General features: G+C 43.7%; 1 long non-coding RNA gene across 1 annotated transcript; it reads right to left on the bottom strand.

Annotated features, from left to right (window-relative positions):
- Nucleotides 1-1,981: 1,981 nt before the first annotated feature.
- Nucleotides 1,982-9,623, bottom strand: LOC308460065. Its single transcript, XR_013978443.1, has 3 exons — nt 9,079-9,623; nt 7,155-7,268; nt 1,982-3,526 (listed from the first exon to the last, which is right to left on the bottom strand). It is a non-coding gene; the product is annotated as an uncharacterized lncRNA (long non-coding RNA).
- Between the last annotated feature and the right edge of the window lie 1,075 nt (nt 9,624-10,698).

Below are 10,698 nucleotides of genomic sequence, written 5' to 3'. Positions count from 1 at the left end.
ATTAGCTAAAGTGGTGCTTCAGGTTAAGAACAGTTTCAGGTTAAGTATGGACCTCCAGAACGAATTAAGTACTTAACCTGAGGTACCACTGTACTAGCAAGTCTGCAACATAGGTATCTCAGTTTTGTCCTACAGAGTAATATTAGACCTTTCAATATTTTTCTTTGGTCACCAGCATTTTGTATCTGTAAATATCAGACCTGCAAGAAAGTGGGTTCTGTGTGGAGGGAATGGCGCTCTTCCCTCTCTAAAACCTGATGCCTAATAAATTCAATAGGTGTCACTTGTGTGGATGGGTCCAGATTCCTTGGCCGTCATTTGTCACCAAGGAGCAGTTTCAGGGCATTCCACAGTTGTATGCCAGCCTTTATTTCAGGCCTTATCGTCAGCGAACATTTCATGCTAAAAGAAATTAATTCCCTGCATCTGTCATTATGTGAACAATGCAAAAGCACTTGTTACAGAAGGCCATTACTCAGTACATTAGGCACCAATGTGACAGCTTTCTTCATCTCATACTTGCATGCAACAATAAGTAACCTCTCACCAGTCCAAGTATTGTTTATTGGTCTCCCCACCCCAACTCCTGGCCCAAACTGTGTCAAAATTAATTTTACGAAGGCAAGGCATAGGTGCGATGTTCTCTTTTGTGAAATCTGTTATCTGTGCTAGCCTGTAAGCAGAAGTTAACATCACAGTTTAAAAGTTGGTATTCCCATTTATTTATTTGCTTATCTGAACAATAAGAGACAATACATTTCCCTTCCAAATTTCCAGCTTGGTGCCCTATTAATTTCTGCCTGTTCAGAGAAGCTCTGAACACTACTCAGAAAGAGGGGGTAGAATTCTCGACTGTACCGATTCTGATGGCAAATATAGAAATGTCTTTTTTATATGATATGTTACAGAGAGGACTATGTTAAAGCTTTCTCTCTGATATACTTGGGGATATGCCCTTTTTTTAAAAAATTGGGGGTGTCAACCACTTTTAACCTAGATGCAGTGGCACAGTACATAATTTCACTACCACTGCCTACCATCAGATCTTCATAATGTGGAGCTGGGAAGCCTCCATTGCTGTTTCCTTGTCTTCTTGTGGTTCTGCCTTTCAGATTCACTGCCATTATCCTGTGCTACTCTCTTAGTCCTATTTCCCCCCTCTTTCAGCTGTGTTTTCTCCATACACACCCTGCTTCATAACCCTCTTCTATACCTGAAGTACTTCTGGGAAGGAATCATGGCTGTTTAGACGTCTCCTGTCGAGACTCAATCAACAGAGATAATTAGGTGGTGATTAACGATGGCTACTGCCTATCATATTATTTCTGAGGAACAGAGACAACGGGGTTAATATCCAATGCTGTGGAAGGGCTACTCTTCTGCCGTGGAACTGAGAAATCTTCAAAGAACCCAGAGAGATGCCTGGACTTGAAGACTGGAAAAATCATCTAGCAGAAGGAGGAACAGCTACAATAGATGCCACCCTGGAGTGAACATCTGAATATTTTTGAAAAACTATTGGAAGCCCCTTTTTACTTATTTATTTCTCTTTCTTTTAAAAATTCCTTTATTATTTTCTTATTCCTTTAACATTGTTTTATCTCTGTTATCTTTTCTTTTCCTTTTTTGCTTTGTTCTTGCTTCTGCTTTGCTCTGTTCTTTTGTATATTTTGTCGTCCTCTGCTCAGGGTTAATGAGGAGTTTGCATGCAGATGAAGGTGATGGATGGTTGGTGGAGGACCCTGTGTGAGAGGCAAGCAAGATCTCCCAGGGTGAGAAGCTGGGAGAAGAAATCAAAGCTTCTGTGTAGGAGCTGGGAGGGTTCATCTCTTTCTGTGTAACGCAACTTAAGGTCTACCTATGAGAGAGGACTTTGCATTCTTCTTTTTCTCCTTGTGCTTTTCTTTTGTTTAGATTAGGTTTATTTATCATAATGTGCTAGGAAAGGTCTTAATAAAATCTTAGTGGGGAAAAACAACCTTCTTCTACACCTGCATACATTTGAAACCCTAAAAAAGCCATGTTGAGAATTTTGAGAGACTGTTGAGAGCATTTCTCATGTAATGGATGCCATGCTGGGGTGGGTGGGTGGTATGACATTGCTCAAAATGGGTGCCATGGAGCTTGGCAAAAGATTAAAATGGATCTCATGGGAGGATGTGGCGCAAAATGACTGCTACATCTTAAAAATGAAACGGGACCACAATGGGGTGTGGGCATGCTTCCCAAAAGTCCCCCGACCCATCAATGGAATAAAGGCATCTGCACAAGCCATTGCTGAGAACCTCATCCACAAAGAGAAGCTCTTTGCACTTCTTTGTTCAAAACAGAAGGGAGGGAGAATGTTCCATCCTGGCATCCAATGCTGTGTGGGCATGTCTGAAGGATTATGTTGAATGTAGAAGAGACCAAGTTAGTGCAAGCAGGAATTGAGCAAGAAGAGCAAATAGTCTCTCATGCATTTGTGGATTTTTGATGGCATATAGGCTGAGACTTTTTTAGTTGTAATAAAAAAAATTAAGGTCTTATATATATAATAAATGTTCATAAATGTACCAACCAAGCATGTACATAGATATGTGAACCACATGTCTGGAGCAGCACAGGAAGACCGTCCTGAAACCATTTTGACTCCCAAACTGACCAAATGTTTTCTCTGCAAGGAGGGAGGGGGTGAGGGAACCTTCCCATTGTCTCAGGAATTGGGTAATCACCATCTGAAAGGAATGGCCATACTACCAGGAAAGGCAATCAGATAAGGCATTATCAGATAACCTGGCAGACAGGAAAAACAACATTCAAATTTCTGTTGTAGACCGCCTTTTCTATGATGTAGGTATGATGTTTGTGGGGGGTGGTCTTTGGTTTACACCCCTTCTGTGGTGTATGTATGATGTATGGAGGGGTGGTCTTGAGCTCCAGGGCAGGGAATTTAAAATGTCTGTATAAGGGCAGGCACACCTTTGTTCTGGGTCCTCTCTCCTGTGTGTGAGAGGAGCACCCTGTTGCAACAGCTATAATAAAGATCAGGCTTATTAGCTGCTTTGCTTCTCAATATTCTCTGGTTGGCCTCTGTTATTTTCTCCTACCGATGGAGAACCTACAAAGGATTCTATAAAGGGCTCTTGTATACCCCATAAGGGAATAAGGGCAGATTTTGTTTACAAAAAGCTGTAAGAGGCACCACATATGTGGTTCCTGCAGAGAGAGAAATACGAGCTGCAGTGACTGTGGGTGCTGAATTAAGGGGTGAGAAATTAAGATTTGGAGAGAGACTATATCATCACACACGAGCTACTTGCCCCCCAAATGTTGCCTTCTTCAAAGAGGACCACCTGGCAGGCATGACTGGTGGATTTCCTTCAGATCTCCCAAAATATGGTGTCCAGATCTCTGAGCTGGTCATCTCCATTAATCAAGGAACTCCACGGAAACGGCTGGTAGGGCAGCTGCCTGTTACATTGCTGTTACTCTGCTGGTGGGGTGGTAGGGCCAATTTCCCCCTCCCTTGTCTAGGAGCTCCACACTGAAATGCAAAGACCAAGAAACAAAAAACAACAACAACAAAGTGTCTGTGTTCCAGGTGAAATTCAGCTGCTCAGCCCAGGCAGATCAAGACAGTTAATCTGGCCAGTCTCTCTTGTATTGATACTGTCAGCTTTGTAGTTGCAAAATTATGAGCCTGCCAGGTAAAAATTACGAGCTAGGCTTTAAAATTCAAGCCATTTGAAAACATAAATCTCTGAGGTCTTTCTATAGTCAATCCCTGCCCCCCCCCCCAGTTGTTGTTTTGTAATATCTATTACCATGAAAGCAGTAGTGGCTCCCCCTTGTGGGCAAGTGAGAGTGTGCTGGGCTGTTTTTAAAATTGTACAAAAGAAAACTTTGTGTGTGTGTGTGTGTGTGTGTGAGAGAGAGAGAGAGTGATTACTGTTTGACTCAACACTGCACTACCATGGTATGGAAAGCTGCTTTTGCAGGAATTCCCTCTTTGGTTGTCACCAAAGACCTCCTTGTCTGCATTTCATCCCTGTCTCTTTCCAGCCTGACACTAAGTATATGTTTCTCTGGAAGTTAAATCCTACTGTGCTCAATTGGACGCTTCTCTGCATGCTTAGGCTGCAATTCCTAATTTCAGATTTTGCCAGGAATATGCCCCATTGCACAGTGAGTAACCATGCATAGGACTGCAGTGTTAGAATTTTGTTCCTAAATGCGTATCATTTAAACAGCTGCCATCTTTAACTCTGGGCAAGGGAGAGGGAAGAAATATACCTCCTGTTTTTAATTGTGTAAGACCCTTCCTGGTGTGAAATATGATCAGGAATGCCCTTGTTCACATTTTACATCGGCAGTTGGTAAACGACATCAAAGCTTTCCAAACTTTTCATGTTGGTGACACTTTTTAGACATGCATCATTTCGCGACACAGTAATTCAGTTTTACTAGCAAAACAGAGGTTAAACTAACCCCTTTCCAGCCCCTGGAGGAGTGCGGGGAGTGTTTGTATGAAACACCTACACACTGCAGCCAACACACTAATGTGTCAAGACATACAATTTGGAAAGCTCTGAAGTACATGATCCTAACTGAGACATGATGTTTCAGCCTTAGCTCTCCTGTCTGCAATATGGGGATGAAAAGGCTGGCCAACTTTAAAGGGTTGTTGAAAGGATTTAGACAATAATAGGGACACAGGAAGCTGCCTTATGCCGGAGTCGGTTCCCTGGTCCATCTGACTCAGCTTTGACTACACTGATTGGCAGCAGAATGCCAGGATTTCATTCAGAAGTCCTAGTCCAAATTGGAGATGGCTAGGACCCAAACTGGTAGCTTTCGCAGGCACTACTACTGACCTCTCAGTAGGCATTAGGGGAACAATTTGCATTTAAAGGCCAAGCTCTATCATATTCAAACTTTCTGATATAATACTTGAAGGGAAACACAGTCTCAGAAGAGAGCCCGTCCCCATAAACTGTTAACAATATTATCTAGATGCTGAATGCTTATTCAGACAACCCTAGATATGTCTACTCAACAGTATGTATTCAGTAGGACTCACTCCTAGCAAAATTGCTATAGGATTGTGTAACCTAAGTATATTAGATGTCGAAGCATTTTAAAACTTTTTAGTCTCCTTGTTTTTACAGATGTATTTGAAACTCTAAACGCGAAAAAAACCCAAAACCTGCCTGTGGCTTTTCTGTTTAGCATGGGTTTTCTTGCCTGTCCTGTTTCCTTTATCTAGATCTTCAATCACTCTGAAATATCCTAGATTCCCTCTAAGGGCTACACCAATGCCCCTCAAATCTCCCAGTCTTGTTTTCAAAGAAAGATGCCTAAGGGTTTCTAAGTGATTTTTCACACACTCTGGCTTAACATCTGAGTTATGTCCCCCCCCCGCCCTTTTCTTTCCTTTCTTTCTTTTTTAAAAAATATGCCCTTTGTTTGTGCTTTTCTTCTTCACTCCCAGTCTGATATTCAGAGCGAAAGAAAACAAGGTTTTCAAACCTGTTCTCCTCAGGATTTTTTTAAAAAAAACCCATTGTGTGCAAGCCGGTTCCATATACGTAATATAAAACATAGGAAATACTTGACTAAAAAGCAGATGGATCTCTGAAGCGCAAAAGGTGCAGTAACATAAAAAGGGGGTCAGAGAAAGGAATGTTTTCCATTAGAGCTGCTTATTGAGGTCTTTCCAATGGAGATGATGGCAAGAGATTCAGGACAGTTGTGCTATGAAAATTGCTGTCTCAGGATCTGAGGAAAGCCATCTACTAAAAACGAAGATCATGGCCACTGGTCCCATCACCTCCTTGCAAATAGAAGGGGAAGAAATGGAGGCAGTGAGAGATTTTACTTTCTTGGGCTCCATGATCACTGCAGATGGTGACAACAGCCACGAAATTAAAAGATGCCTGCTTCTTGGGAGAAAAGCAATGACTAACCTAGACAGCATCTTAAAAAGCAGAGACATCACCTTGCCAACAAAGGTCCGTATTGTTAAAGCTATGGTTTCCCCAGTAGTGATGTATGGAAGTGAGAGCTGGACCATAAAGAAGGCTGATCGCCAAAGAATTGATGCTTTTGAATTATGGTGCTGGAGGAGACTCTTGAGAGTCCCATGGACTGCAAGAAAAACAAACCTCTCCATTCTGAAGGAAATCAGCCCTGAGTGCTCACTGGAAGGACAGATCCTGAAGCTGAGGCTCCAATACTTTGGCCACCTCATGAGAAGAGAAGGTTCCCTGGAAAAGACCCTCATGTTGGGAAAGATTGAGGGCAGAAGGAGAAGGGGACGACAGAGGACGAGATGGTTGGACAGTGTTCTTGAAGCTACCAGCATGAGTTTGACCAAACTGCTGGAGGCAGTGGAAGACAGTGCCTGGCATGCTCTGGTCCATGGGGTCATGAAGAGTCGGACACAACTAAACGACTAAACAAGAACAACAACAAGAGAAATTCATTTAGAACAGTAGCCACTACAAAAAGCCACTAGTCATGATGGCTGCATGCTGCTTTGGGGATGAGATCTGTGTGCCTGTCAATCAGGAACAACAGTAGGAGGGGACTTCTACCTTCATGTCTGAATTGTGGACTTACCAGAGTCTTCTGATTGGCTAAACAGAATGACAGACTAGATAGGCCTTTGCTCTAATGCAGCAAAACATTGCGGAGCATTATCCAGAGGCTTTAAAGAAGACTACAGAGCTGGACACTCATGTAGACATAATGTATGAAGTGTTGCTGCCGTTTAGAAAATGTGAACTCTTGGGTTGTGTTTGGGGAACGGACTCCCCAAAATTCTCCATCCCATTTATGGGGAGGGGCAGGATTTGTCAAATACTCTTTGAGGGGAGGAAGAATTCTCGAACAGTTTTAGGCTGGCTGGGGGGGAAAACATTTCTCAGAAAATTAATAAAGCTCTATTGTTTTGGTGGAAGAAGGAAGCCACATGCCATGGACATCAGAGATAGTGCAGCCCCAGAAATCAACGTTCTGCTGTCTACTGCATCATTTCACTTAGTTTGAAACGAACCCTTCAGGTTCTTGCTACCTGAAAAGCTTGGTATTAATCTTTGCTTCATGATCGTGTTGTTGCTTATGATCTCATAGAAATATTGAAAAAGAATAAAACTATTAGTTGTACTCACTCTCATATTAAATTTGAGATAGCTAACCTTTCACCGAGAAGCCCATGGTCCCTGTCTGCCAGTGCAGCTAGGTTCATCTTCTTCAATCCTATCTCCAGAGCAGTAAAGAAAGACCTTAAGAGACGGGTTAAGCTAGTATTATTAATATTACTGGGCAACATGCTATGATGAAGACATAGTGAAAATATCTTTGGAGCTTTAGGAAATGCTGGCATGTAATCGAGGCAGTTCATTATTTAAGAATAACCAAGAAACAAGAAAGGATTGTTCCTAAATTTAATATTATTAAATTAATATTATTACCAGGGAAGAGACATAAAAATGAAACAAATACTGAGCTTACAAACTAATCTATTATTAAAAGGGTTATTCAGAGGCCCTTTTAAGTTAGATGTTGCCAGCAAAGCACTTGAGTTTAAGGGTATAACTTAGACTAAAATTGTGCAAGTTCCTCCATCTCTGAGTCTCCCTGACTTTGTGTCAGGAGACCTTCTCTTTCCTCCAATGGGACAGCTCAGAGAAATCACTGAGTAAGATCCTTCACTGGAAATTTAGCTCCAGGCCTTTAAAGCTTCTTAGAAAGCTTTTGAGAGGTGCTTGTGCTTATGGCAACAACCAGTATTGCCCTTCTTCTCTGCATCCTATTCTCTCATACCACACCTTGTTATGGCATGCATAGTATTTGCCATTTTGAAGTAAATTTGTTTTCAGAAATATCTTTCTTTTAAGTAACCTGATCCATGTTTTAGGCGGCAATCCTAACCGCCGACTGGCACCGGTGAGGATTGATGGAGTGGTAGAGGCAGGGCCACATCCACAGCCCTGCCACTGCGCTGGCCAGGGTGGAAAGTGGATGCAGAAATAATGCCCCCTTTGGTGTCCCAGCTCCCAGGCTAGTATGGTGGACTGCATTGTGCCTGCAGTTGTCACATGATGGCAGCAGGACTGGCTCAGGATCCAGAGGACCCTGTGTCAGCCTAGCCCCCTCCTTGCCCCTGAAATGTCTGATTCTGGAAGCTTCTGCTGGCTGCCGCCAGTGGCAAAACTACCAGTTGCAGCTTCCTCCATCTGCCATTAGATGCCTAGGGGTTTTCTTCATGGGTAAAGCTCTCCCACCAATGACAGAGCTTCCCTGCTGACAGAAGCTGGTGTGGCATTCGTACGGAGCCCTCGGTCGTCTCATGGACTATTGACCCGTACACCACTAATTCGCTGCCACCAACCAGGCCCTCTCCGGTAAGTCAGGTTCTCAAGTTAAGAAAGAAGAGTGTAGTTTATTGCAGACACAAACAAACTTCAGCTGCATTCCTGTGATGGCCTGGGAATCTGATTCAGAATCTGAACCTGAGGAGTCCCAGCCTGCACAGGAGTCCCCGCCTCCAGGGCCGGCTGAGCCGGGGCAGGGGCTTGAATCTGAAGGGCCTGCACTTGTGCCAGATCCTCAGGAGCAGACACCAGATGTATCCACTCTGGCTCCGGAGGTGATTGAGAGCCCATTGCCTGCAGGTGCGCCTCTCCCAGCACTGTCAGGGGAAGGTGAAGCTGCCCCTGGGTCCAATAACCCTCCAGCCTCTCCTGAGCTGCAGAGGCTCAGGGCAGAGAGGCGGAGGGAACTAAGTTCTCTCAGGAGGAGTGCTTGCATTAAGGCCAGGAGAGGCGGGTCACCTGTGGGCCGGCACCGCCCCTGGCCTCAGAGGAAATAAAGGCCAGTCAGCCCAGTCCCAGGTTGCAGGAGCAACGTCGTTGGAAACCTGTTTCTGCCAGCACCCAGACCTGTTCTTTAGAGTTCCCGTCCACGCCCGGCTTCTTGCTTTGGATCCTGCTTCCCCCCCTCCAGACCCTCGACCCAGGACCGGACTCTGACCACGCCTCACGGTAACCTCCCCCCAGGACCAGCACAATTCCAAACGTTGTTACTCTTTACCTTCTTAGTCTTATTTTATCCTGTCTTTATCTCTTCTACCTCCCCTCACACAAGAACCAACTACACTAACTGTCTCTCTATTTCCAACTGCCTGCCAACTGCTTTTCCAACATCCTTTCCCAACCAACCAACCCACTAAAACCAACCAACTACCCACACCCAAACCTCAGGCTAAGCCCTTTTATAAACAGGTAAGCTCCACCTCCGACTTTCCTATTGGTCTACATTTTAACCCTTTCTCTCTCCACTGTACAGACATTTTCAAACAAACGGGCAAACGTCACAGCTGGACACAGGGATACTCATCTGCTCCACCCGAACCCCTTTCCCCATGGCTTATTGGCGGGGGGGAGTGGTTTGGGCTGCTCTGCCAAGGCCTGCACAATACCTGTTGGAATTTCCAGAAAATACAGGTATATGATCTTCATGGAGAATCTAACACATTCTGTTTTAACACAAGGAACCCAGAGTTTACTTAACAGCTGGGATTTGATAACTTACCTGTGAGAAGCATACCGTGATAAATGGGCTAAGAGAAAAGAACTGGAAGAAGCCAATTGTTTCCTTCAAATAATATTAAAATAATAAATGATGATGATAATAATAATAATAATAATAATAATAATAATAATAATAATAATAAAAGGTCCGTATAGTTAAAGCCATGGTTTTCCCAGTAGTGATATATGGAAGTGAGAGCTGGACTATAAAGAAGGCTGATCGCCAAAGAATTGATGCTTTTGAATTATGGTGATGGAGGAGACTCTTGAGAGTCCCATGGACTGCAAGAAGATCAAACGTATCCATTCTTAAGGAAATCAGCCCTGAGTGCTCACTGGAAGGACAGATCGTGAAGCTGAGGCTTCAATACTTTGGCCACCTCATGAGAAGAGAAGACTCCCTGGAAAAGACCCTGATGTTGGGAAAGATGGAGGGCACAAGGAGAAGGGGACGACAGAGGACGAGATGGTTGGACAGTATTCTTGAAGCTACCAACATAAGTCTGACAAAACTGCGGGAGGCAGTGGAAGACAGGAGTGCCTGGCATGCTCTGGTCCATGGGGTCACGAAGAGTCGGACATGACTAAACGACTAAACAAAAGCAAAAAAAAATAAAATAATAATTGTAAGTGGATAAACAGCCAAACGATTTTATTCATGGGCAGAAAAAAAGAGCCCCCCAAATAATAATTTCAAAGATTTCTCAGTAAATTCTTCTTGGAGACGTTTCATCCCAGCCTTCTCAATTATTGCAGTTGCGCCCCCTTGCCTCCTCCTATCAGCTTTATTTGCTGCCACTAGCAGAGGGAGCAGAAATCACAATGCAATGTTGCCTCATCACTTTTTCAAAAATCACTGTTGCAGAGGGAGCGAGGAGGAAGCCATTATGTCTTCCGGTGCATCTAATTCTGAGGACATCCACATAACGAAAAACTCATTCTGCTGTCTGTCACGGAGACCTTGGCATAACTTTATGGAGCGTACAGGAAACTCTCAGGTGCGAGAAAAGACTGCATGACAAAACTGATCAATGTTTGGAAGACTAAAATCACAGGCAGAAGGCACTTGGACAAATAGGTCAACATAGCTGCACTCAGTTGCTTTCTTTGGAAACTGCAT

Source organism: Podarcis pityusensis (assembly GCF_964106645.2).
Source record: "Podarcis pityusensis genome assembly, chromosome: 12".
NCBI classification, from domain to species: Eukaryota; Metazoa; Chordata; class Lepidosauria; order Squamata; family Lacertidae; genus Podarcis; species Podarcis pityusensis.
Note: the sequence above shows the minus strand (reverse complement) of the source record. Positions and strands in the feature narration are given on the sequence as shown.